The sequence below is a fragment of the Odocoileus virginianus genome, unplaced genomic scaffold (genome assembly GCF_023699985.2).
Source record: "Odocoileus virginianus isolate 20LAN1187 ecotype Illinois unplaced genomic scaffold, Ovbor_1.2 Unplaced_Contig_2, whole genome shotgun sequence".
Classification (NCBI taxonomy): Eukaryota; Metazoa; Chordata; class Mammalia; order Artiodactyla; family Cervidae; genus Odocoileus; species Odocoileus virginianus.
Window position 1 is genome coordinate 1,821,989 of NW_027224319.1, and position 27,381 is coordinate 1,849,369.

The following is a 27,381-nucleotide window of genomic DNA, read 5'->3' on the forward strand; positions in this document are numbered from 1 at the left end:
AAGAAAGGTCTGGAACTGCATTAGACCTGAGGGGCCTCCAGTAAACAGTGGGGGAGGAGGAGGGAGGAAATAGGCCGTTCCCATCAGAAAGGGGAGGAAGCCCTCCAGACCTCCAGGGTAAGGAATCACCCATGTGAGACCCAGACAGGCACGTTTGACAGATGACAAAACGGAAGCACAGAGAGAGAATTTCAGTCATCAGGAGAAGCAGACTGGGTCTGTGGGCTGCCCAGAGAAACCTTAAATAACAACAGCATCATTACTATCACTACTGTTGTTCAGGTGCCGGACTCCTTTCCGAGCAGGGTCCCTTTGGATGGCCGCGCTGCTCCTCACAATGGCCCAGCGAGGCGGCAGTGCTGGGACTCAGGGCTCCACTGTAGCAGAAGATGAGACTCAGGTGCAGTGAGGGGGAAGGGAAGGGATATATTCAGCCCCTCTTATGTGGCAAGTGTTTCTGTGTTGCTTGGTTTATTATTTATTTGGACATGCAATAAATCAATTTATGCACAGGGTTAGAAAAAAATGATACTAAAGAAAATAGAGTAAAAACCAAGCCCTGTCCCGCCAACCACTCAGAACTTATTCCCAGAAGCATCTATCACTCCTTCCTTGGGTGCCCTTCCAGGGCCAGGCTAAGTGCACACAAGCATATGCATTGCAAGCTCTTGGCCTCCTCCTTCCTTCCTTTCTTTCTTTTGTTGTCTCTTACCCACCCTTTATCCAGCCTGGAAAAGGTCAGTTTTCATTTCAATCCCTAAGAAAGGCAATCCCAAAGAATGCTCAAACTACCGCACAACTGCACTCATCTCACATGCTAGTAAAGTAATGCTCAAAATTCTCCAAGCCAGGCTTCAGCAATATGTGAACCGAGAACTTCCAGATGTTCAAGCTGGTTTTAGAAAAGGCAGAGGAACCAGAGATCAAATTGCCAACATCCGCTGGATCATCGAAAAAGCAAAAGAGTTCCAGAAAAAACATCTATTTCTGCTTTATTGACTACGCCAAAGCCTTCGACTGTGTGGATCACAATAAACTGTGGAAAATCCTAAAAGAGATGGGAATACCAGACCACCTAACCTGCCTCTTGAGAAACCTGTATGCAGGTCAGGAAGCAACAGTTAGAACTGGACATGGAACAACAGACTGGTTCCAAATAGGAAAAGGAGTATGTCAAGGCTGTATATTGTCACCCTGCATATTTAACTTCTATGCAGAGTACATCATGAGAAATGCTAGGCTGGAAGAAGCACAAGCTGGAATCAAGATTGCCGGGAGAAATATCAATAACCTCAGATATGCAGATGACACCACCCTTATGGCAGAAAGTGAAGAGGAACTAAAAAGCCTCTTGATGAAAGTGAAAGAGGAGAGTGAAAAAGTTGGCTTAAAGCTTAACATTCAGAAAACTAAGATCATGGCATCTGGTCCCATCACTTCATGGGAAATAGATGGGGAGACAGTGGAAACAGTGTCAGACTTTATTTTTTTGGGCTCCAAAATCACTGCAGATGGTGACTGCAGCCATGAAATTAAAAGACGCTTACTCCTTGGAAGGAAAGTTATGACCAACCTGGATAGCATATTAAAAAGCAGAGACATTACTTTGTCAACAAAGGTCCGTCTGGTCAAGGCTATGGTTTTTCCAGTGGTCATGTATGGATGTGAGAGTTGGGCTGTGAAGAAAGCTGAGCACCAAAAAATTGATGCTTTTGAACTATGGTGTTGGAGAAGACTCTTGAGAGTCCCTTGGACTGCAAGGAGATCCAACCAGTCCATCCTAAAGGAGATAAATCCTGGGTGTTCATTGGAAGGACTGATGCTGAAGCTGAAACTCCAATACTTTGGCCACCTCATGCAAAGAGTTGACTTGTTGGAAAAGACCCTGATGCTGGGAGGGATTGGGGGCAGGAGGAGAAGGGGATGACAGAGGATGAGATGGCTGGATGGCATCACTGACTCGATGGGCATGAGTTTGAGTAAACTCCAGGAGTTTGTGATGGACAGGGAGGCCTGGCGTGCTGCGATTCATGGGGTCGCAAAGAGTCGGACACAACTGAGCAACTGAACTGACTGACCCACCCTTTCCTTTCTTTCTTTTGAAAAAATTGCTTCTGGGAAAGCATTCTATTACCAGTTTATAAAGGCTGGCTTCATTGTTTCCCATAGACGCATAGTAAGCCATATATGGAGAGATGACCATTTATTTAGCCAGTGCCCCAGAGGTGGATATTTATGGCTCTTTCCAAGCTTCTTTTGGGCTTCCCTGGTGGTTCAAATGGTAAAGAATCTGCCTGCAATTCAGAAGACCCAGGTTGTGATCCCTGAGTTGAGAAGATCCCCTGGAGAAAGGAATGGCTACCTACTCCAGTATTCTTGCCTGGAGAATTCTATGGATAGAGGAGCCTCTGGGCTATAGTCCATGGGGTCACAAAGAGTCAGACATGACCAAGCAACTAATAAGCAACTAAGATTTTCACTTTCGCTTTTTCCAAGCTTCTGTCACTTCTGACTCTTCTCAGACGATCATTGGTTCACATAGGCACAAGTTTATCTGTAGGATGGATTTCTGGAAGCAGAATTGCTGGGCCAAATGATTTGCACATTAAAAAAATTTTTTTAAAGATCCAAAGTAATCTCCCTGAAGGCTATAAGTATTTGTACAACATTCACAATTTATGAGGGTATCTGATTCTGCACAACCTTGACAACAGGGTGTCTTGTCTAACCTTAAAATTTTTGCCAATCTGTTATAATGGTACCTCATTGTAGTTTAATTTACACTTATAATAAGAGAAGTCAAGCATCATTTCACAGGATTAAACACCATTTGTATTTCCTTTTCACTTTCTTTGACCATTTTTCCTTATGAGGTTGGATTTATTATTATTATTATTGGTTGGCTCTTTATATATTAAGAAAATTAGCTGCTTCCTAGGATTTATGCTTGTCATTATTTTTCCCAAATAACTCATTTGTCTTTTGACTTTGCTAATAGTATTTGTGATGAAGACATTTAAAGTTTTTAGGTATTAGAATGTATAAAAAATTTCACTACATTTTAAATTATGCATTATACCTTGGAAGACCTTCTCCACCTTGGGATTATTTTCAAAATCTCTTATTTCTTCAAGTAGTTGTATTTAAGCTTTAAGAAATCTTACATGCTGAGTCATCTGGAATTAATTCTGGTAAAAGGAGCAAACTGCAGTCCAACTTAATATTTTCCAGGTGTTTCTTCAACTGTTCCAATACCATTTATTGAGTAATTTATTTTTTTACCCCAGCCCAGCAGTTGTGCTGATGGGAGGCAAGTGGCCTGACCGAGTGGAGCCAATTCAATTATATAACAGCGCCAGAGACACTGGGAATGCCCAGAGACCTGGGAGCCTCAAGGGAACCAGACTTTGAAGGCCAATGAAGATTTGCTTACAGAACTTGCATAGGACTGGGGGAAACAGACTCTTGTGGGATACAAACAAAACCTTGAGCCCATCATGACACATGGGAAGGAACAGTGATCCCCACAGGAGGCTGAGCCAGACCTGACTGTGAGTGTCTGAGGGTCTCCTGCAGAGGCATGGGTCAACAGTGGCCTGCTGCGGGGACAGGAGCATGGGCAGCAGCCATCCTGGGAGGCAGCTGTTGACATAAGTCCTTTTGGAGGTCACCATTAGGTTGGATGGCATCGCCGACTCAATGGACATGAGTTTGAGTAGATTCTGGGAGTTGGTGATGGACAGGGAGGCCCGGCATGCTGTGGTCCATAGGGTTGCAAAGAGTCGGACCCGACTGAGCGACTGAACTGAACTTATTAGCCCTGCCATAGAGCCTGTATACTCCAGGACTAGGTGGCCTCAGGCCAAACAACTAATAACGAGGGAGCAGAGCCCCACCCATCAGCAGACAATTAAAGATTGACTGAACATGGCTCTGCCTGCCAGAGCAAACCCCCACAGAGTGTTCCCCACACCAGTCCCTCCCATCAGGAAGCTTGCACAAGACTCTTAACCTCATCCGTCAGAGGGCAGACAGAAGAAGAGCTACAATTCAACAGCCTCCAGAACAAAACCACAATCACAGAGAGCTAACCAAAATGATCACATGTATGACAGCCCTGCTGTGGCTAACGGGCTTGTGTAACTCCATGAAGCTATGAGCCATGCCATGCAAGGCCACCCAAGATGGACAGGTCATGGTGGAGAGTTCTGACAAAATGTAGTCCACTGGAGAAGGGAACTGCAAACCATCCCACTATTCGTGGCTTGAGAATCCCATGAAATCATTTTGCCTTAAGAAAAGGCAAAAAGATATGACACCGGAAGATGAACCCTCCAGGTGATAAGTGTCCAATATGCTACTGGGGAAGAATGGAGAAATAGCTCCAGAAAGAGAGCTGGGCCAAAGTGGAAATGACGCTCAGCTTGTGGATGTGTCTGGTGGTGAAAGCAAAGTCTGATGCTGTAAAGAACAACATTGCATAGGAACTTGGAATGTTAGGTCCATGAATCAAAGTAAACTGGACATGGTCAAGCAGGAAATGGCAAGAGTGAACAATGATGTTTTAGGAATCAGTGAACTAAAATAGATGGGAATGGGCAAATTTAATTCAGATGACCATTATATCTACTACTGTGGGCAAGAATCCCTTAGAAGAAATGGAGTGGCCCTCATAATCAACAAGAGTCTGAAATGCAATACTTGGGTGCAATCTCAAAAATGACAGAATGATCTCGGTTCATTTCCAAGGCAAACCATTCAGTATCACAGTAATTCAAGTCTATGTCCCAACCACTAATGCTGAAGAAGCTGAAGTTGAACTGGTTCTATGAAGACCTACAAGACCTTCTAGAACTAACACACACACACACACACACACACACACACACACACACACACAGATGTACTTTCATCATAGGGGACTGGAATGCAAAAGTAGAAAGTCAAGAGATACTTGGAGTAACAGGCAAGTTTGGCCTTGGAGTACAAAATGAAGCAGGGCAAAGGCTAACAGAATTTTGCCAAGAGAACACACTGGTCATAGCAAACACCCTCTTTCAACAACACAAGAGATGACTCTACACATGGACATCACCAGATGGCCAATACCAAAATCAGACTGATTATATTCTTTGCAGCCAAAGATGGAGAGGTTCCATACAGTCAGCAAAAACAAGACCAGGAGCTGACTGTGGTTCAGATCATGAACTCCTTATTGCAAAATTCAGGCTTAAATTGAAGAAAGTAGGAAAAACCACTAGGCCATTCAGGTATGACCTAAATCAAACCTCTTATGATTATACAGTGGAAGTGGTAAATAAATTCAAGGGAATAGATCTGGAAGAGGGAGAGCCTGAAGAACTAAGGATGGAGGTTCATAACATCATACAGGAGGAGGTGAGCAAAATCATCCTAAAGAAAAAGAAATGCAAGAAGGTAAAGTGGTTTTTGAAGAGGCCTTAACGACCCAGATAACCATGATGGTATGGTCACTCACCTAGAGCCAGACATCCTGGAGTGCGAAGTCAAGTGGGCCTTAGGAAGCATCACTACAAACAAAGCTAGTAGAGGTGATGGAATTCCAGCTGAGCTATTTAAAATCCTAAAAGATGATGCTGTTAAAGTGCTGCACTCAATATGCCAGCAAATTTGGAAAACTCAGCAGTGATACTGGACTGGAAAAGATCAGTTTTCATTCCAATTCCAAAGAAGGGCAATGCCAAAGAATGTTTAAACTACTGTACAATTGCACTCATTTCACATGCTAGCAAGGTAATGCTCAAAATCCTTCAAGCTAGGCTTCAACAGTACATGAACTGAGAACTTTCAGATGTACAAGCTGGATTTAGAAAAAGCAGAGGAACCAGAGATCAAATGCCAACATCTGTTGGATCATGGAGAAAGCAAGGGAATTCCAGAAAAACATCTACTTCTGCTTCACTGACTATGTGAAACCTTTGATTGTGTGGCTAACAACAAACTGTGGAAAATGCTTAAAGAGATGGGAATAAAGGCCATCTTACCTGTCTCCTGTGAATCCTGTATGCAGGTCAAGAAGGAACAGTTAGAACCAATCAGACATGAAACAATGAACTGGTTCAAAATTGGGAAAAGAGTACATCAAGGCTATGTTTTGTCACCTTGCTTATTTAACTACTATGCTGAGTATATCATACGAAATTCTGGGCTGGATGACTCAAACTGGAATCAAGCTTGCCAGGAGAAATATCAACAGTCTTAGACCTGTAGATTATACTACTCTACTGGTAGAAAGCAAAGAGGAACTAAAGAGCCTCTTGATGAGGGTGAAAGAGGAGAGTAGAAAAGCTGGCTTAAAACTCAGCATTCAAAAAACTAAGATCATGGCATCCAATCCCATCACTTCATGGCAAATAGATGGGGGAAAAGTGGAAAAACAGTGACAGATTTTATTTTCTTGGGCTCCAAAATCACTGCAGATGGTGACTACAGCCATGAAATTAAAAGACACTTGCTCCTTGGGAAAAAAGCTATGACAAACCTAGACAGTGCATTAAAAAGCAGAGACATCACTTTGCCAACAAAGGTCCATATAGTCAAAGCTATGGTTTTTCCAGTAGTCATGTATGGATATGAGAATTGGACCATAAAGAAGGCTGGTGCTGAAGAATTGATGCTTTAAAACTGCAGTCCTGGAGAAGACTTTTGAGAGTCCCTTAGACAGCAAGAAGATCAAACCAGTCAATCCTAAAGGAAATCAGTCCTGAATACTCATTGGAAGGACTGATGCCAAAGCTGAAGCTCCAATACTTTGGCTACCTGATGTGAAGAGCTGACTCACTGGAAAAAGACTCTGATGCTGGGAAAGATTAAGGGCAGGAGAAGTGGGGGAACAGAGGATGAGATGGTTAGATAGCATCACCAACTCAATGGACGTGAGTTTGAGCAAACTCCAGGAGATACTGAAGGACAGGGAAGCCTGGTGTGCTGCAGAACATAGTGTCTCTAAGAGTTGGACACAACTCAGCAACTGAACGTCTTTTCTCCAGTGATTTTCAAAGTCACCTTTTCATATATACCAAATCCCCATATGTATTTGGGTCTATTTCTGGACTCTGTTCTGTGTACCTGTCTGCCTGTTTATTCTGAAGCCACTTTTGTACACTATCACATCAAACCAAAGCACCCTAGTGGTGCAGGTAAAGCCAAAATTGGGTCTCCTAGCCTGCGCTCCTTTCTCTCCCATAACTGGGTGGTCTCCTAGCTCTGCGGTGGGGTTCAGAGGGGTCAGAGAGGTCCCAGATCCTGATCCTCCAAAGCAGGGAGATAAACAAGCTTAACACACAGCCTTTCCCTCCTCCCTCCCTCATTCAGAGGCACTGACTGGTCTCCAAACTGGACCCAGCTTTCTCAGGAGTGAAGTGGTGTGCCCTGGGCTAAGTCAGCTCCCCTCGTGATGCCTCAGCCTCCCATCACCAAAGTGGTAATGATAATAATGACACTTATGTCTCAAGGATGCAATCATCTGATGCCTGCAAAGGTGCCACAGTGAGAGCCAAGATGACCAAGGATGCTGCCCCACGGCAGAGATTTACCAGTTGTGCAACATTCTAACAACCAGTGAGTCAGTCTAGAGATCTGTCCACCCAGACCCCAAGGACACAGGACTCACTAGGCCAGGTTGTCCGAAGAGGAAAGGGTGGAATCGGCTCTGACCTCAGAACTGCTGAGCTGTAAAGGGTGTAGCATATTCCCAGGGAAGGCCCCATCCTGCTTGGCACGGGACCTGGGGCCCACGAGGAGCCCTGCAAGACGGGCAGGAAGGGCAGGGAAGCTAGGCGGGGCGGGAACACCGGGAAGGTGGCTGGAGGTTGAGTCTTTCATACAACACCCAAGACCCAGTGGGTGCCGTTCCCTGGCGGCGCCACCTGCTTGCTTCTCTTTGGAACTTCCATCTGCCCTCACCCAGTGCTGTGAGCCCAGGGGAGGCCAGGCCCGGAGCCCAGAGGTCCTGTGAGCAACGCCTCTCAGAACACCCACCTTCCAGAGCAGGAACAGCACACCCCCCAGCCATCTGCCCACCCCTCCCACACTCCAGCACTGCACCTCAGCTTCACAAAGACCATCACACTGCCTGCCTACATCATGTGAGCTCCTCCACGGGGGGAGGGATCAATATCATTCCCATTTTCCGGATGCGCAAACTGAGATTCAGATGGAACGCACAAATGGCCCAAAGTCAAAACGACAGCAAGGGCAAAGTTAGAAATTCGGTCTTTTCAGCCTAAAAGCCTGACCACGAGGAGCTCTGGATGGCCGAAGTGGACTGTCTGCTTAGTTCATCTGCCTGCTCAGCAAACACTCATTGAGCGGCAGCTTTATCTTTGGCAATGGAATAGGTGCTGACTGGTAGGGGCTTCCTAGGCGGCTCCGTGGTAAAGAGTCCGCGTGCACTGCAGGAGACCCAGGTTCGACCCCTGGGTCAGGAAGATCTCCTGGAGGAGGCAAGGGCCACCCACTCCAGCATCCTTGCCTGGAGAATCCCATGGACAGAGGAGCCTGGTTGGTTACAGTTCACAGGGTCGCAAAGGGTCAGACACAACTGAAGCAACTTGGCACACATGCACAGAGGCAGAGAAGAAACATTTCTTGTTCAAAAGGACCAAATACAATAACTATTCTATGATATCAAGTCTGATGGACATAGAAAGGGAAGGAGTGATTAGCTACTTTGAATCAGGGCAGGCTTCCTAGAGGAGGCAGCTTGGAGGACAGAACTTGAATGACGCGTTCATCATCAAAGATGGAAAGGAGTTGCAGGTTCCTGGGCTCCAGTGTTAATGCTCCAGGCTTCTGTCCTCTCTGATAGACTTAAGAAATCCAGGGAAGCTTGTTAGAAATACCCATTGCGAGGCCTTGCATCAGACCTTCTGAATCCAAACTGCAGCCCTACCACCACTTGAATGTTCACAGCCTAATTTTTTTTATCTGGGAATGTTTTGTTTGGGACCTGCCATCCAATGAGCAGTTACTGATAGTTTTTTTTTTTTCCTTTTTATGAACATGGTTCATCTTAAGAAAAACTCTAAATGCAGTGGGAAAATAAAGCCAGAAGCCCCAGGGCGAAAGCTCAGCCCCAGTGAGCCCATCACAGTGAGTGTGGGGCTCCTCCTTGTGTTGGGAAATCATCATCTGGGGCAATGAGGGAAGCGCTTCCTGCCCTCCCACTGACAGTGCCCGACACCGCGGGAGAGGCTGTGAGCTCTGGGAACCTCTGTGCCTGCCTGGGAGAAAGGGGGTCTCCTTTCAAGACACACGGGAGGGAGATAGGAGGGGCAGGGTGCAAGCTGGGCTTCACTGGCAGCTCTTAAGCAAGGGAGCGAAGCATTCGGTGGTGAAGAGCACGGAGCCAGAGCGTGTGTTCAGATTCTGCTGCTATTGCTTCTGAGCTGTGCCGTTTCAGACAAGTGACTTAACCTCTCTGTGTTCCAGTTTCTTCATCTGTAAAATGGGGACAAGAGAAATATCTATCTTTGTGGGCTGTGTGAGGATTAACTAGGTTAATATATATAAAGGATTTAGAGTAGTACCCATCAGATATAGTAACATTTATATAACTATTTGTTTTCATTATATTAACGTGCCAGTTGGAGGTGGAAAGCCAGGGGCTGTCTACGGTTGAGACTTAAGCTCAAGCATCTTCTCTGACCAACCGTTGCTGTTGTTCAGTCGCTAAATGGTGCCCAGCTCTTTGCAACTCAATGGACTGCAGCACACCAGGCTCCTCTGTCCTTCACCGTCTCCTGGAGTTTGCTCAGATTCCTGTCCACTGAGTCGGCGATGCTATCTCAGCATCGCATCCCCTGCCTCCCTCTTCTCTTTCGGCCTTCAGTCTTTCCCAGCACCAGAGTCTTTGCCAGTGATGAACTGCCATCATTTACTGAGCGCTGCCTGAGAACCAGCTCTGATGGTTTTCTGTGCTGGGCACTGGGGACACAGCCCCTGCCCCAAGGACCCCACCGCCACCCGCAGTGAGGAGGCAGATTTGCTTGACTTCTAGAAGGAGAGGCCCAAGGGAACTTTGCCCCCAAACTCAGCACAATCCAGGCTGGGGGTGGTTCTCAGCCCAGCCTGGACTGCATTTGAAAGTATCAGATCAGGAGATCTAAGAAGTGATAAAAGGATTTTCTTTTTCCTCAGGTTTCCTCTGTGGTCATCTGAGAGCATATGAAATAACCACAGTGAATATCAGAAGAGGAAGAAAAAGGGGAAAGTGCTTCCCAGGAGGCACAGCAAAAGCTAGGATGGGCACCGGGGCTGGAAAATCCTGGGGCTGAATCCTGGTGCTGTCACTGTCTAGACCCGAGCCCTCGGGCAAGGGGCTTTACTTCTCTGAGCATCAGTTTCCACATCTGTGAAATGGGCAGGTAGGGACATGTAGGACTTGGTGACAACGGGAGGCCTGAGCAGGATGACGTTTTTCAGACAGGGCTTGCACACATGAGATGCTCAGTGTCAGCTAGCTGAACCCCTCCGTCATCTCCATTTTGCAGATGAAACCACTGAGGTGCAAGGAGAGGAGGTGACCTGCCCACACGATCTGGGCTCCATCCTAGATCTGCTTTAAGCCATTTCTGAAGCCGAGAGCAGGAAGCAACGTCCTCCCTCCGGCCTGAGTCGCTTCGTCTGTGAAATGGGTAGATGGAGCGGGGGGTCAGATCAGATGATGTCTGGAGGTTTATCTGTTGCTGGGGATTAAAAGATTTCTATTAATGACAACAGCTAACAGCTACTTTGAGCAAACAGTGGAGGACAGGGGAGCCTGGAGTGCTGCAATGCATGGGGTCACAGAGAGTCCGACTCAATCTAGTGACTGAACAACAACAGCTATGCAGGGTGTGCCGGGTTCCTTACATAGGTTGTTTCTAATCTGAGAAACAAGGCAGCCGCAACCAAGGGAACCGAGGCCTCGGGTAGCCGATGAGGGACCAATATCCACACAATAGAAAGAGCTCACAAATCAACAGTAAGAATACACATAACCCAACTATAGAGTGAGCAAAGACCCTGAACAGGCATTCTCCGTAGAACCTATGCAAACAGTCAGTAAGCACATGGAAAAATCCTGAACGTCATTAGCTATCAGGGAAATGCACATAAAACCACAGTGAGACATCACTTTACCCACACCGGGGTGGAGACAATCAAACACACAATAACAGGTGCTGTCAAAGATATGGAAAAACTTAAACCTTCAAACATGCTGATGAGCTTGTAAAATGGGGCAGGCTCTTTGGAAAACAGGCAATCCCTCAAAAAGTTAAAGATACAGTTCCCGTATAACACAGAAACTCTACTCCTAAATACATATGTATACACCTGAGAGAAATAAAGCCCTTTTTCCACACACAAAAAAAAATCTGTTCACAGCAGCACTATAAACAATAGCCAAGAAATGGGAACAACCTAAATGTCCATCAACCGGTGGATGGATAGACAAAGTGTGGTACATCCATGTAATGGAATATTATTCAGCTGTGAAAAGGAATGAAGTGCTGACATGTGACACAACATGGATGAACCTCGAAAACATTATACTGAGTCAAAGAGAGTGATCAACAAAGACCACACGTTATATGACTGCACTTAACACGAAATGTCCAGAGGTGGGAAATCTATAGACACAGAAAGTGGATTAGTGGTTGCCATGGGTTTGAGAAGGGGCGGAAGGAAAAGGAGAGTGACTGAATGGGTCGGCGTTTCTTTTTGGGGTGATGAAAATGTTCTACAATTAGATTGTAGTGAAGGTAGTGTATCTCTGTGAACATACTGGAAACCCCTGAATTGTGCATTTTAAATAAGTGGATGACACTCTCTGCAAATTACATCTTAATAAAGCTGTTTAAAAAAAAAGAAGGAAAAAAGTCTGAGGCCTAGAGAAGCAGAGAGACTTACTAAAGGATAATCAGCTACTTTAGAACATGACTCAGGCCTCCCATTCCCAGGCCAGTGACCCAGGCTGACTTTTTGAAAAGAGGGATCACTAACAGGACCTGCGGATTCACTACTTGTCTCACACCAGGCACCTCATATACTATTTTATCTAATCCTGCCAACAAGTCTAAGAAACATACATGACTAACTCCAAGTCACAGATGAGAAAGCCAAGCCTCCGAAATGTGCAATGACCTGTCCAAGTCACTGTCCTGATTCATGCTCCCCAGAAGCAGACCCAGAGATGGGAGATGTATGAGGTGCTCCAAGGAGAAGGTGGAGAGGCTGCGGGGGCGGACCCAGCAGAGAAGGCGGGCATAGCAGGCAGAGTCCTGCCCTCCCTGCAGTGTGAGTCAGCCCCAGGCTTGGCCCTGGTGAGGCAAGCGAGAGACAGAATTGGCCCCTGCACATCCAAGAGCCTTTGGTCAAGGGCCTCAGGGATGGGGGTGGGAGGTGGACATCCCCAGGCGTGGACAAATGGCTTGTCCACAAATGCACTTGTGGACAAACGGCTCACAGCCTAACAGCAGCCTCCAGAGGAGGGTTGCAGGTGCAAGCCTCTGGAGGCAAAAGCACAGCCCGATTGGAGGCGCATTTCCCAGACACTGCAAAGGATCCAAGGGCTCTGGGTGGAGAATCAACACCGCCCGCCTCGGGCACCTAACTGGGAAATAAAGGACCTGGGGCTTATCCCCAGGTCTGCCCCCAAAGCCCATGACCTCCTCACCCTCTTCCAGAAGGATGTGTTCATAGCCTGGGCTGGGGCAGTTCCTAGCACATGGCCCAGAGGGGTTAGGATGACAAGCAGAGACAGAGGAAGAGGAGGATGGTGCTCGGTAGCCAGATCCCAGGGAAGACAGAAGAGGAAAAAGCAGGCATGAGGTGGGCACTGGGGGTGCTGGGGTGATGACGGGGGCTGGCGAGCACAGCCCCTCCCTCTGTGGCCTGGAGTAAATGCAATCCAAGCACCTCTTCTCTGCTGCTGACAGCTCTGGTTAGGGGGTGGAGGGACCCAGTTAACAGACATGACTGCAGGATACAGATGTGCTTGAAAGAAACCCCCACGGAGGGAAGTGTTTTGGATAAACCTCTTCAGAGGGAGGCTGGACAGAGGCAGGGACATGCTGACTCCTGTCTCTACCGGTGCTAACGGGGAAGCTGCGGTGTTTAAAGAGAGGCCATCAACCGCCACTAAATCCCAGGTGACTGTGACCTGTTCCACTTAGTCACCCAGCACAAAGGATCTGCTTTGAGAATAGCTTAGCAGGCAAAGTGAGTTGATTCAATCAAACATTCCTTCAGTCTCCACTTATTCATGCCTGTGATGCAGCTGGCTGACATTGCGTTTGGCATTGCGGGTGAAGGGAAGGTGCCAGGGGTGGTCTCAAAACTGAATCAGAGAAGGTCTCTACACTCAAGGAGCACGTCATGAACTAGGGGAGAGAGACAGGGCAGGAACCACCACACAGGGTGGTAACTGTCATAGCGAGATTTATGGATGGGAGCCCAGGGGAGGGAACACTCCCTCACACTGGAGGAGTTGGGAATAACTTACAAAAAAGGTGAAGTTGGAGTTGGGTTTTGAGGGATGAGTAGGAGTTTACTTGAAGGCATGAGGGAAATGCCCTTTCAAATTTAGTTGACGGATGAAGAGTAGGATTGGGGTTGTGCTTGAGTGTCAGTTGTGCTCTGAACACTATACAATACTGTCTATCTTGAGACTCCCATTTCATTAGTCCCCCAAATTACAACTTTTTAAAGTGTGGTAGAAATAAATCCCTTCAGAGTCAGTACTGTTTGAATGAGCTCGTGCCCAACTGAGAGTACACACTCAGTGTTCATTCATTTCTTGCCCATTTTCTTACATGGTTACAGGCTTAGCCTGCCCAGTCCCTAGGCCAACCTGAGACACTGGCCACTATTCATCAGGTTAACCGGGAGGTAGCATCTAGACCTGTGGGCAGCAGGCCTGAAATTCACTGTGAGTTGGAAGGGTGGGAACTATGAGTGCCCGTGTACCTCTCTAAATTTCAGACCCCACCCCGCCCCATCATGCTAACCCAGGAGAGTAGCTTTTAGTAGGGGAGTAGTGATGGGGGAGAGGTACCACCTTCCGGTAGCTCCTTGGAAAAAGATGCTTGCTCCTTGGAAGGAAAGCTATGACAAACCTAGACAGTGTATTAAAAAGCAGAGACATTACTTTGCCAACAAAGGTCCATATAGTCAAAGCTATGGTTTTTCCAGTAGTCACATATGGATGTGAGAGTTGGACCATAAAGAAAGCTGAGCACCAAAGAACTGATGCTTTTGAACTGTGGTGTTGGAGAAGACTCTTGAGAGTCCCTTGGACAGCCAAGGAGATCAAACTAGTCAATCCTAAAGGAAATCAACTCTGAATATTCATTGGAAGGACTGAAGCTGAAGCTCCAATACTTTGGCCACCTGATGTGAAGAGCCGACTCACTGGAAAAGACCCTGATGCTGGGAAAGACTGAGGGCAGGAGGAGAAGAGGGCAAGCAGAGGATGAGATGGTTGGATGGCATCACCAACTCAATGGACATGAATTTGAGCAAACTCTGGGAGATAGTGAAGGACAGGGAAGCCTGGCGTGCTGCAGTCCCTGGGGTCACAAAGAGTTGGACATGACTGGGCAACTGAACGGCAACACCAACCACCTTCTGGAAACAGAGGGGTCATCCTGAGTTATCACATTGCTTTGGAGGACACAGCTGGCATGAGTGGGTAGCGGCCCTTGTCTTCTGTCCTGCCATGTTCCAAATGTCCCCTGGACAGATATGCAGGTAGAAAAACCTGTTGGTGTGAAAGTTGCTCAGTCATGTCCGACTCTTTGCGACCGCCCATGGACTATACAGTCCATGGAATTTTCCAGGCCAGAATACTGGAGTGGGTAACCTTTCCCTTCTCCAGGGGATCTTCCCAACCCAGGGATCGAACCCAGGTCTCCCACATTGCAGGCGAATTCTTTACCAGCTGAGCCACAAGGGAAGCCCCCAAAACTTGTTTATAATCGTCTAAACCCAACTCTCCCAATCTATTTCCTATGAACACAAAAACTCACTGCACAGCTTTAATCCACTCTAAATTGTCTGTGATTGCTCTGATGATGTAAGCTGAGGGAAAGTGATACAGGAATCTGTTTGGAGGTTTTTCAGCAGTGTTTGAGTTGCCCATTCAACACACCTAGACCCATCTGCTCTGGTAACTCTGTATTTATTCAATTTTAGACATGACTACAGGCATCAACTGCTTCAGAAAATCTTCAAGTGTGGACATGCCCAAGCATTATCTAGTGAAATATATATTTCTATTTCATTACAAATGGCTTTCCTTTTATTTCTCCTTTACCATCTGATTGGCATAGTATTGTTATTACTGTTCTTAGTATTTGTAGATAAATGGTACGGTCTATGCATGAACTGTCTTTCAGGATTATAAAGAGGGATCACAAACTATCGGCTGTAAAGGGGGTATCGAAGGATTCAGAGCCACTGATAGGATCCAGACAACTGGGAATCTACCCTATTTTCCTCAGGATGACAGACAGTACAGCCTAAAGATCAGAGACAGGGCTTGGGAGGCAGAAGGACTGAAATGTAAAACTCGGAGCTGTTGCTTACTATCTATATGACCCAGGGGGATACATATACTCTTGCTAATTCTCAGCATCCTCATCTGCAAAATGGGGATAAAATACCCACCTCAGAGGGTTATAAAATGCTAGTCACTCAGTTGTGTCTGACTCTTTGAGACCCATGGACTGTAGCCCACCAGGCTCCTCTGTCCATGGGATTCTTCAGGCAAGAATACTGGAGTGGGTGGTCACTCCCTTCTCCAGGGGATCTTTCTTACCCAGGGATCAAACCTGGGTCTCCCGCATTGCAGGCAGACTCTTTACCATCTGACCCACAAGGGAAATTGACAGAGGGTTATAGTGGGGGTTACATGAGCGTGACTACAAGTGAAGTCAGTCAGTCGTGTCTGACTCTTTGTGACCCCATGGACTGTAGCCTGCCAGGCTCCCCCATCCATGGGATTTTCCAGGCAAGAACACTGCCATTTCCTTCTCCAGGGGAACTTCCTGACCCAGGGATCGAACCTCGGTCTCCTGCATTGCAGGCAGACTCTCTACCGTTTGAGCTACCACGGAATCCCAGAGGTTGACTACAGAAAGACGCCAACTAAGTGCTGAGTGCTAAGAGAAGTTGCTATCATCATTGTCAGTGCTGTTATTATTCTCTATTCAAGGAATCCTCCCCAGATGGGATCCTGAGATGGACCGGGCATTAGCACCCCCCACACCCCACATATCCAGTCTGCCTCAGCATCCTGGATCTCCAGACACTGATCCACATGAACCACGATAACTAAGACCCCCGTTGGATCCATGATAACTATGATAACTTACATGACTACCCACCATAACTAACATGATAACTAAGATCCCCCGAGTCAGGCCTCACCCTCTACTGAATGTTGCCTGGGTGGTGACAAGGGAGCAGACTATTGCCCAGAAGCTCCCCGAGTCTCCCCACTGGCTTCCAGCTCACCTGGCCTGCGCTCCCCCCCACTGCTGGGGCCCTGGCATGACCTGTGCCGAGTTCCCCGGCTGTGGGGACCAGCAGGATCAGCCTCTCAGCTTTCAGCTCTGGTCTCGAGCCTCCAGAACAGCCCCTCTGCACTGGCCCACCCTGGCCCGCAGAGCTGTCTCCTTCCAAGGTTAAGCAAGCATCCAGAGGACCTCACCCAGCTCTCAACAAGCCACCCACACGGCAGGTCGCGGTGCATGAACTCCGGAGTGGACGCTGGGAGCTGCCTTTCTCATCGCCGTTCCTCTGTGGCTCTCTCCACCCTTCCACAGCAGGAATCCCAGAGTTCATCTCCTGCCCCCCCCACTCCCCCAGGACCTCTGCTCTTAGGGACCCCAGGAAGGTCTTGACCCCAAGGCAAAGGGAACCAGCACAGTTGTCAGAGCTGAGAGGGCCCCTCCCAGCCTCAGAAGACCCAGAGCCACCTCTTCAGTCCTCCAGTCACTGGCGGAGTCGTTAGGACTCCCTGCAAGGTGATGGATGAAATATGGTCTTGATCAAGTGCGATGTGAGAGCTCTGAAATGGCACACACAGGGCCCACTCCGAAGAAGTTCGGGGTCCGGCTGGGAGGGACAGTCATATAACAGATAACTGCAGTTCCAACGTGATCCATGGTGAGTGTGAGTTATGTGCTAGGGGCCATTGGTCTTGTCACGTGGGAATGGCTAACTAAGTCTACCTGGGCAAGGCAGGAAGGCTTCTGAGAAAGGCTAACTTCGAAATGGGATACTGAAGAATGAGCAGGAGTTTTCCAAGGCCTGGGCTAGACTCTCAAGTCTCTTCCCCTATTTCTAAGCCCTACAATCCTGGCATGGCGAGCCATGCCTTTCTTCCTGAGTGATGATCTCAGGGGGAGAGAAGATAGAGGAGAAACTGAGGATGGAGAACAGCTCTTTACATCTGGAAGGATCCATGTTTGGACTGGATCCTGATTCAGAGACACTGTCTTCTCCAGACAATTCCAAAAACACAAAAATCAGTATTTCCCAGAGTCCCACAGAGCACAAATTCCTTAGGAAAGAACTATATGTTAAGTGAAAAAGAAGACTCCAAGATCATATACTCTCAGAAAACCAAGTGAGCAAAGTCAAGCAGACATTACCGCAGGACTTCTCAGGGCCCTTAAAGGTAAAATAAGATAAAAATTTACATATTTAAAATAGATTTTTATAACTATAATGATTCAATAATATTAAAAGTATAATAATAATTTTATAGCTATCTTTTATTTGGTGCTTTCTAAAGTACAAACCATGTGTTGTATGTTATCTCATTGTTGTTGTTCAGTCACTAAGTCATGTCCAACCCTTTGTGACCTCATAGACCCCAGCATATCAGCCTCCTCCACTCTCTCCCAGAGTATGCTCAAATTCATGTCCAACCATCTCATCCTCTGCTGCCCTCTTCTCCTTTTGTCCTCAATCTTTCCCAGCATCAGGGTCTTTTCCAGTGAGTCGGCTCTTTGCATCAGGTGGCCAAAGTATTGGAGCTTCAGCTTCAGCATCAGTCCTTCCAATGAATATTCAGGGTTGATTCCCTTTAGGATGGACTGGTTGGATCTCCTTGTAGTCCTAGGGACTCTCAAGAGTCTTGGAGTCTCCAAGACTCTCAAGAGTCTTCTCCAGCACCACAGTTCAAAAGCATCAGTCCTTCAGCATTCAGCCTTCTTTATGGTACAACTCTCATATCCATACATGACTACTGAAAAAAAAACCATAGCTTTGACTATATGGGCCTTTGTTAGCAAAGTAATGTCTCTGCTTTTTAATATGCTGTCTAGGTTGGTCATAACTTTTCTTTCATAGGTGTCTCATGAATCCTCATAAAACTTCAGGTCATCAGTACTGCCCCATTTTGCCCACAGGGAGACTTAATCAAGCCAAGAAGTGAAGTTCACTGCCCAAGATCACACAGTAAAGTATGACTGTGATTAAAAGTCAAGTTCTGTCTGACCCAACGTCTCCACCCTTTCCTGAGAATTCTGAATCCCTAAGAAGGAGATGTGATGTACTGCATTTCCAAACTTCTTCAGACATGGACCTTCCTTATAGCTAGGGTTCCAAAAAGTGACTTTTGGGAATCACTGCTCTGCTATTTATTCCCAGAAGATTCACCAAAAACAACCTAAGGCCATCTGAGGTACCGCTCCTCCTCTAGTTCCCTGTCCCCAGCGGGGTGCTGGGTGCGAGTCCCTCAATAGTCACTGTGTTCACTCCAGGGGCCAATGGGAGCATAAGCGGGGGTTCCCATTAGTGGCTGGGACTCCAGCCGGCAGCTCCAAAGCCATCCAGATCTAAACAGATGAGGTCACCGGTCACATATGGCCCACAGAGGGTTCCAAATCCCCTTCCAGCCAGTTCTTGAGTTGCCAGCAGACTAGTTAGCTTATGAACTCAGACTCCTTTGAACCATTGCCCACTTAGCAAGAAAAAGGACAGACCCTCTAAGGCCGAATGCAGTTGACCAAAGAAGGCCACTGGCTGGACCCAGGCCTTGTCTTTGTCACTTGGGCGCCTATGTCAGCCTGTGTGCTCATGCGTCCAGACACTTCCTGCCACCTCCTCCCTGCTGGCAGAGCAGTCTTGCAACAGGCAGCGTCCAACTCGTCACTCCTAAGAACTCTCCTGTGGCTCCCGAGTGCCCGCAGCAGAAGTCTAGACCACTGCGCCCGACGTTCAAGGTCTCTGGAAATGGGGGAGACTCTGCAGTCATTTTCCCCTTTCCAGGGGGCTTCCCTGGTGTTTCAGCCAGTAAGAATCTGCCTGCAATGAGGAAGACCTGAGTTCGATCCCTGGATGAGGAAGATTCCCTGGAGAAGGGAATGTCAACTCACTGTAGTATCCTTGCCTGGAGAGAATTCCATGGACAGAGGGGCTTGGGGATCTATAGCCCACGGGGTTGCAAAAGAGCTGGACACAGTGAGCAACTAATACAACACTTCCCTTTCTCACGAGAACAAGCAGGGACTTCCCCGGTGGTCCAGTGGTTAAGAATCCACCTTCCAAAGCAGAGGGTGCAGGTTTAATTCCTGGTCAGGGAACTAAGATTCCACATGCCGTGCAGCCAAATAAAAAATTAATTGATTAAAATAACATGTTCCAGATTAGACCAAGACAGGGAAGGAGGCAACCCCCGACGACCCTGCTTCTTTCTCTAGGAGGGTCCACCTCCCACCACCTCCTGCCCTTAAGCTTTACTTTATGTTCTGGCAAGCCTAGTTCTTTACAGTTTCCTGCACACATCACACCATTTTGGATGCTATGTTGCTCTGCTCAGGCTGTATCTTCTCCTGAAAGCTCTTCTCACCTTAGTCTGCTGAATTAAGACCGGCTCATCTTTGAAAACCCTGCTGTCACATCCTCAGGCTGAGATGAGCACCCCGCCCCTCCACCCCCAATGAAGTTTCTGCACACACCTAACCCTGGGGACATGGACACCATAACACGTATCTTATTAAATGGAGACTGCCTGAGTCTGGGTCTGCTTTCCCCACCAGGCTGGAGGTTCACAAGCATGGATCGTGCCTTGCTCTTTCTGTCTCTCCAATGCCCAGCACAGAGTCTGCACACAGTAGGTGCACCATAAGTGTTTATGGAACTGATTCAAAGCTGGCAACATCTCTAAGGGAAGGGTTTCTTTCCTCTTAAAGAAAAATGATTTAATTTTATAAACAAAATATGTGCATGTGTGTCTTCTGCTGCCTTCCTTGTTCCCAAGTTTAAAGAAAAGTGTGAAATGACAGGGCTCCCTTGGTGGCTCAGATGGTAAAGAATCTGCCTGCAATGCAGGAGACCCAGGTTTGATCCCTGGGTTGGGAAGATCCCCTGGAGAAGGGAATGGCTACCCACTCCAGTATTCTTGCCTGGAGATCCCCATGGACAGAGGAGCCTGAGGTTGCAAAGAGTGGTAATAACATTAATGCAGTCTGCGGATGTCTCACCTGGATTAACTTGGTGAATCCTGTGATGCGGGTTCAGCTATCAGCCCCCTTGAACAGATAAGACACGTGAGACTCACGGGACCAGCGACTTGTCAACGGCAGCTAAGCGGCCACGCACATGGGGGTCCCAACACAGCCCTGCATGACATCAAGAGCAGGGGCCTCTCTGCTGAGCTCTCCGCACTGCAAAGCTAGAGGCTTGCATTTGAAATGGGGGAGGGACCAGCTTGACAATGGTCACACGCTGGAGAGGAGGAGGCGGAAGGGTAGAAGGACACAGGGATGGGGGACCAGAATTGTCCCTGCCTGCAAGGCAGCGAGCATCTCCCTCTGACACATATTCGGAAGCAGCCAGAAGTGCCATCGGCTTTGACCTGATGGCGATGGGGTGGGGAGGCTCTTTCAAAGAGAAGAAGACAATGACTGCATCGCCTCTTGAAGAGGGACAGGCAGAGGGACAAGGGATTGTAGAAATGAGTCACATCCCTCTCCAGCTGGCCCAGGCCTCGGGAGGCCCAGGGGGTGCCTGCACGTGGCCCCACAGGTGGGAGGGCCCTGTGTACCCCACACTCCCTACAGGAACAAAGCCTTGGTGGGGCGGGGACCCCAGTGGCCTTTATCTCCATGGGGACAGGGGGCCTCAATTCCCACCCCCGCTACAACAAGCCAGCTGCGGTGGGTCAGAGGGTGACCGTGGGAAGGACGTCCCCTCCTCCACACCTCCTCTGGACCTTGCCTGTTCCCCCATCCCTTGGTTTCCATGGCAGCGTCTGGCAACGAGGCATCTACTTCAAAACGCTGGCACGAATGCCAGGCGGGAGCCGCAGACACGCAGGCCTAGGGGTGAGAGGAGACGCTCAGCAGATGAGTGCCCACTCCGCGCGAGTCCTGTCCAAGGCTTTGTATCCATCGCCTCCCTCACGCCTCACCCCAGTCAGGCAAGGAACCCATTATTATCCCATTTTACAGATGAGGTGACTGAGGCACAGGGCAAGGAAAGGCCATGCCCAGGGTCGTATAGCCAGTCAGTGGCAGAGCCAGGATTCGAACTCAGGTTTCCGTGTATCCTAAGTCCAGGCCTTTATTCACGTCTTTCCTCTTGGCCAGGGCTCAGTTGCTCGGGCTGGAGCTCTGCCATGGGGCCCACAGGCCCTTGGGTGAATCCCTTCGCCTCTCCCAGACTCTGCAAAATGGGGTGGTGAGTCTCATTGCTCCAAGGGGCTGGGAGGACTGAGGTGGATTGGGAGAATCCCTGAGCTCTTGGCTGGGGTTCAGAAAGGGGTCTGCTCCTCTGTTTCCAAATGGGGAGACTCCCATCCCAAGGTTCCTGGGCAAGGAGAGACACAGCTGCCCGGATGCACTGGGGGAAATCGGCCCAGCACTCCCCCTGGCATGCTGTCCCCAACCCAGTGCTCTTGAAGACGACAGCTCTCATCTGCTTGGCATCCACTTCAGGCCAAGAGCCCCATGAGGGCCCTGTGTGCTGCCAGGGACCCTGGGAGGGAGACACACTTAGCCTCCTCTTGTTACAGATCAGGAAAGCCGGCCGTGGCACCCACGCTGAGCTCACTGGAAAAGACCCTGATGCTGGGAAAGATTGAAGGCAGGAGGAGAAGGGGACGACAGAGGATGAGAAGGTTGGATGGCGTCACTGACACAATGGGCATGAATTTGGGCAAACTCCAGGAGATGGTGAAGGACAGGGAGGCCTGGCGTGCTGCAGTTCATGGGGTCACAAAGAGTCGGACGCGGCTGAGCGACTGAACGACAACCAACACCCATGCCGAGCACCCCAGGAGCAGAAATCGGGTGGTACTTCCACCGACCTGGTGACTGGGGGAAATGTCTCAGAGACACACCCCCATTACGCTCAGCTCTACCTTCAGACTAGACCTGGAAGCTGACTCCTCCCAGCGAGTCCACATTTCACCCTGGCCTGGCCATCCCAGCCCTGGCTAGAAGGCCAGTGAGCCTCCCTTGGAGTCGCTGGGGAACTGTTCCTCGTCCTTTCCATCTCCTCTGCACAGCGGGCTGGGAGGTGCTTCTCATCACACACCTCATCCTGTCATCGGAGGCCCCAAACCCTCCAGTGATCCCCAAGGTCTTCCCAAGCAAAGCCAGGTCGTCACACTAGCCAACAAGGGTACATCAGGACCCTTGACCCAAGGACCCAAGGACTCTTGGCCTCTCTGACCTCATCCCCTACACTCACCCTTCTTCACTGCTCCAGCCACTGGACATTCTTCCAAAAACATTCTGAATCACTTCCAGCCCAGGACCCTTGCTGTTCCCTCTGCCCAGGATACATGCTTTCAGACACAAGCATGATTCAATTCCTCCTGATTCAAATGCCATCTCTCCCACCATATATAAACGACCCCTCACACTCACCCACCCTGTTCATTTGTGACTGCTTAACACTCAGATCATATGCATTTGTCAGATGTATCTCTTGCCTGGGTCTCCACTAGACTATAGGTCCTAGGAAGGCAGGACTGTACATTTTGTTTCTTTTTTAAGCTTTTTTTTTTTCCCCTGGCTGCAGCCAGTGGCCCCGGGGGGGATCTTAGTTCCCTGACTTGGGACTGAACTCACACCTCCTGCATTGGAAGGCAAGAGTCTTAACCACTGGACCGCCAGGGACGTTCCAAGAACGTCTATCTTGTTCATCCCTGTCCCTCACCGCCCAGAAGAGCCTTTGACCCTCCTTCACGGGGCAAAATTTTTGGACAACTGGGTACTGGTTAACTGAACTATTTAAGATTCCCTCTGGAAAGGCTGAGTGTGACACATACAAAGCAGCAGCAGTTGGTAGGAATCAGAGGCAGAAATCAAAAGCCACGAGGCTGCAGGAGCCAGGAGCCATAGAAACCACGAGACAACAGACGTCACGGGCCAGCAGAAGCCAGGAGGAAGAACAGGCTCCACCTGGGTGGGCAGCTTTGTCTGCTTTCTCCTGCGGCAAACCCCAAGGGCCTGGAGAAGGGCCTGGTGCACACAGGTGCTCAATAAGTGTTTGCTGAATAAATGAAAGGTGGAGTAGAGTCAAGTGAGGTGTTAGTGGCAAAGCAGGAACAGCCAAAGTGGAGTGCAAGGAGTGGAGATCTCGGTCACCTGCGGGAAGCAGGGGTCACGGCTACAGAGAAGACAGGGTTACGGCTCCAGGGGACCCGCATGACCCTCCAGTCCCTGTGGGGCTTGGCAGCATGGTAGTGACACTGCTTTCCGCCCTGTTACATTCTGCTATATCCAGACAATAACCCCCATTAACTGAGGCTAACTTGGACACATCTCTAGTCCCAAGCACTCTGCTAATAGGTTTCCTGGAAGAGGCATCTTGGAAGGGGGAACTTGAAATAGGCATCCCCCAAACCCTCTTCTTAACGTTTTTTTCTTTAAAAAAAGCTTTATTAAGATTACAATTTATATTCCATGAGACTCACTTATTTTGCAAGGTATATTTTATCACAATTTAAAAAAATTCAGAATTAAATTCTTGGGGACTTAGGGTTCGAGTGGGCAGAGGAGGCACCAGGGTATGTTGGCAGCAAAGTCGCGGTGATGAGGGAGCCCAAGGTGTGTCTGGGGAAGGGCCTGGTGTCCTGCATGGATGGGAGGGGGAGAGGGCGGGGGTAGGGGGTGAAAGGCACCCAGGGGCAGTGTAGAGAGGGCAGCGTATCGGCAGCCTATGAATAGAACACTGGCTAACGGTCTGGATCTGCTGCGATGAGCCTTGGAAGGAGCATGGTCTGCCTGAAACCAGTGAGGTGCCCACAGAGGTCAGCAGGGCAGGGTTCCAGAGCCAATTCTTACAGCCTTCCCCCCTCCCTCTCTCCCTCTCCTGGTCCCTTGCTCCCTGTCAAAGGAGGGGCTTCACCACCTCTCCCCAGCATCTCCCAAAGTCCCTTGCAGCTCTAACTTCCCCTGAACAAAATGTGATGAGGAGGAGGGACATGGGAGCCAGACTGGGCTTGGAAGCCCTGGTCCTTCCCCTTCTGGTTGAGTGACTCTGGGCTCCTCATTTCTAGGACGGGGACAACAGTCTTCACTGCACCCAGCTGCTGAGAGGACCAAATGAGGCAGCAAACAGACCATCGTCTCGTGTTGGCCGATGGCCTTAAGATGCTCAAGGGCCACCCTGCAAACCAACAAGCACAGAAGTGGAGACTGCTCCCAGCTGCAGTGTTAGTGTGTGGAGAGACACACGGCTTGCTGTCTGGGATCAAAGGGAGGAGAAGGCGGTTGCCAGAAGAAAGCGTGGTTTCCCTGCGTGAGTAAGGATGCAGAGAAAGCCCCAGGAGTTTAGAACCAGCCCGGTGTGCTGGTGGATTCAGAGCCCGGCACCAATGGGGCAACCCAGCCCTGCGCCAGCCGAACCTGGGGTGTCCATCCTTGTAACTCACTCCAGCTTTCCCTCCTATCCGCAGACTCAAATGTTCCCTTGATTCCTCTTCCGTGTTTGCCTGTGTGACTTTTTCTGTTTGTAACAGCAAGAAACCGACATCATCTCTGGATATCCGTGAGCATTCCAGATCAGAAACCCCAGGCTTTATTTTGAGACTTATTTTTGCTATGTAGCCTGGAACTCAGGAGAAAGGGTATGGCCAGGGTCTAACATCTAGAAATACCCACTTTTTATATTCACACGACAGACTGAATGGACAAACGCAACATAAGGTCCCAAGAGAGGAACTGGAAGGGTTACCTAAGGCTGAACCGTTTCCAGAAACACTTCAGGCAATTAGCATCTCACTGTGAGAGGCCGCCTAGCACGTGCGAGAGGGATCCAAGTGTCTCAGTTCAAACCCCAGCTCAGCTAGAAGAGCTGTGTGACCTTGGGCCATTCACTGTGCCTCTCTGAGCCTCCGGCAGCACCATGCTTCCCCGTCTGATGAGCTTTGTTACTCATCCAGCCAGGGTCTTCGTCACCCTGCACAGCCAGGGCTGTGTCTGTCTGTCCTACTGCAGTGAACCCTGCACACAGCCGGGCATGGTCCTCACGAACTCCCCAATCCCAGCTCTTCCTTCCCACGCCTCGGCTGCTGGCTTTGGGTTTGGCAAAAATTCTGTTCAGTCCCAAGAGGTTAAATGAAGACTTGTTCTTCTGCAGGCCACTGGTCAAAGGCCAGCGCCGTTATCTGACCCAGAAATGAACTGGAAGGTTGTTCTTGCTTCTGGTGTGATTCAAGAACTCCATAAAAAGGAAGAAGAGTCAGTTCAATTAAGCGCAGAAGCTATAAATCATCAACTCCCACAAGAATCGGAGTGACTTTGACTAGGATCCAGACATCAGAACACACAACACAATCTGTCTGTAACCCTGGGTGACAGAGAAGAAACAGGGGTGGATGAAGAACAGCTTATCTTTGTGGGCAAGAGTTTTAGAAAAAAGAGGGGGGAACACCATATATTTCCATTTCCTGGGGAGTTCACTGTCTGGGGATGGAAAGAGACAGGGAAAGAGCTGCTGACTTTACATTATGGTGAGTGCACCTAAGCCAGTCTGGGGGGTCAGGGTAGAAATGGGAGAGGGGCATGGTGGCCCCATAGGTCCCGTCCTTGCCCTGCCCACCCTTGGGACTGCTCTCATGCCCCCCTGCCCACCTTGCTCACCACAGTTGGTCTCTGTTACCCTCCCCAATCACATGCTTTGCTGTGGCCTGACCAGGCCACCTGCTCTTTCTGGAACTAGTAGCTTCCCACCTCTGCCAGGAAGGTCCTTTCTTCACATCTGTACCCCTTGAAAACATGTTTCAAAGTCCTGCTCACACGCATTCATTTGATCATTCAACAAGTATTTCTAAGGGCCCACTATGCCCCTGACACTGTGATGGGCACTAGGGCTATAATGGGGAAGCCATAGCCCGTGTCTTCAGACTGCTTACAGCCGTGGGGAGACAGTCGCAATAAGCAGTAAGATATGCATGGCAGACCTGAGTCCTGGGAAGGCTCCTAACCCAGCTGTGGTGGGGTGTGTTCAGGGAAGGCTTCCTGGAAGAGGAGAATTCTGAGTGCTGACGTATGAGGTGAAAATGGGGAGACGTGCCTATAAATGTAGGTGAAGCTATATAACGGTAACAGGAGCTGACATTTATGGAGTGCTGCTGGGAGCCAACGGGGCTTCCCTGGTGGTTCAGCAGTAAAGAACCCACCTGCCGATGTAGAAGATGTGGGTTCGATCCCTGGGTTTGAGAAGATCCCCTGGAGAAGGAAATGGCAACCCACCCCAGCATTCTTGCCTGGACAATCCCATGGACAGAGGAGCGGGGCAGGCTACACAGTCCATGGGGTCACAAACGAGTCAGACACAACTTAGCAATTCAACAACAGCAGCTAGGAGCCAAGTGCTGGGCTTAGCCCTGCACGCACATCAACTCCTTTTCAGACCTTCCAGCCCATTGGGAGTGAGTATTGTCATCATTCCCATCGCCAGATGAGGAATCTGAGGCACAGAGAAGTTCAGAACTCGCTCCTGGTGACACAGCTACCAAGCGGCAGAGCCAGGGTTTAAACTCAGCACAGCCCCAGAGCCCAGGCTTCTGACCACTGCCTTCTGCCGCCTCGGGCTGTCGGTATTATTCCGCACATCCTCTTTTCATTTGGTGATGAACTGACCGCAGACATCCTTCCAAAGCAGTGCATCCCAGGCTCCATTCTACTTATTGGCTGCGGAGTTCGGATGTCACCAACCGGCATCTGAGCAGGGGAGTGACTTGACCAGATTCTTCCCTGGGAAGCAGGTAGGGGGCTGGCTGCTTAGCGGCAGGGGAGCTGTGCTGGGGTCCTGGGGAGGGACGCCCGGGCCTAAGCTCAGGAGACGGAGGCTCTGGGGACATGACGGAGCCGCAGCGTGCCCTGC

At 49.1% G+C, this 27,381-nt stretch overlaps 2 protein-coding genes and 1 long non-coding RNA gene across 3 annotated transcripts in view; 1 reads left to right on the plus strand and 2 right to left on the minus strand.

Annotated features, from left to right (window-relative positions):
* ATG7 (autophagy related 7) overlaps window positions 1-27,381 on the minus strand; it is a 384,864-nt gene that overhangs the window by 347,574 nt on the left and 9,909 nt on the right. The gene's annotated exons all lie outside the window — the stretch shown is intronic.
* Window positions 1-27,381, minus strand: part of HRH1 (histamine receptor H1) — a 94,679-nt gene that overhangs the window by 57,391 nt on the left and 9,907 nt on the right. The gene's annotated exons all lie outside the window — the stretch shown is intronic.
* On the plus strand, window positions 21,182-24,975 carry LOC110124170 (uncharacterized). The gene is made up of 3 exons (XR_002309687.2): window positions 21,182-21,365; window positions 22,055-22,159; window positions 24,551-24,975. It is a non-coding gene; the product is annotated as an uncharacterized lncRNA (long non-coding RNA).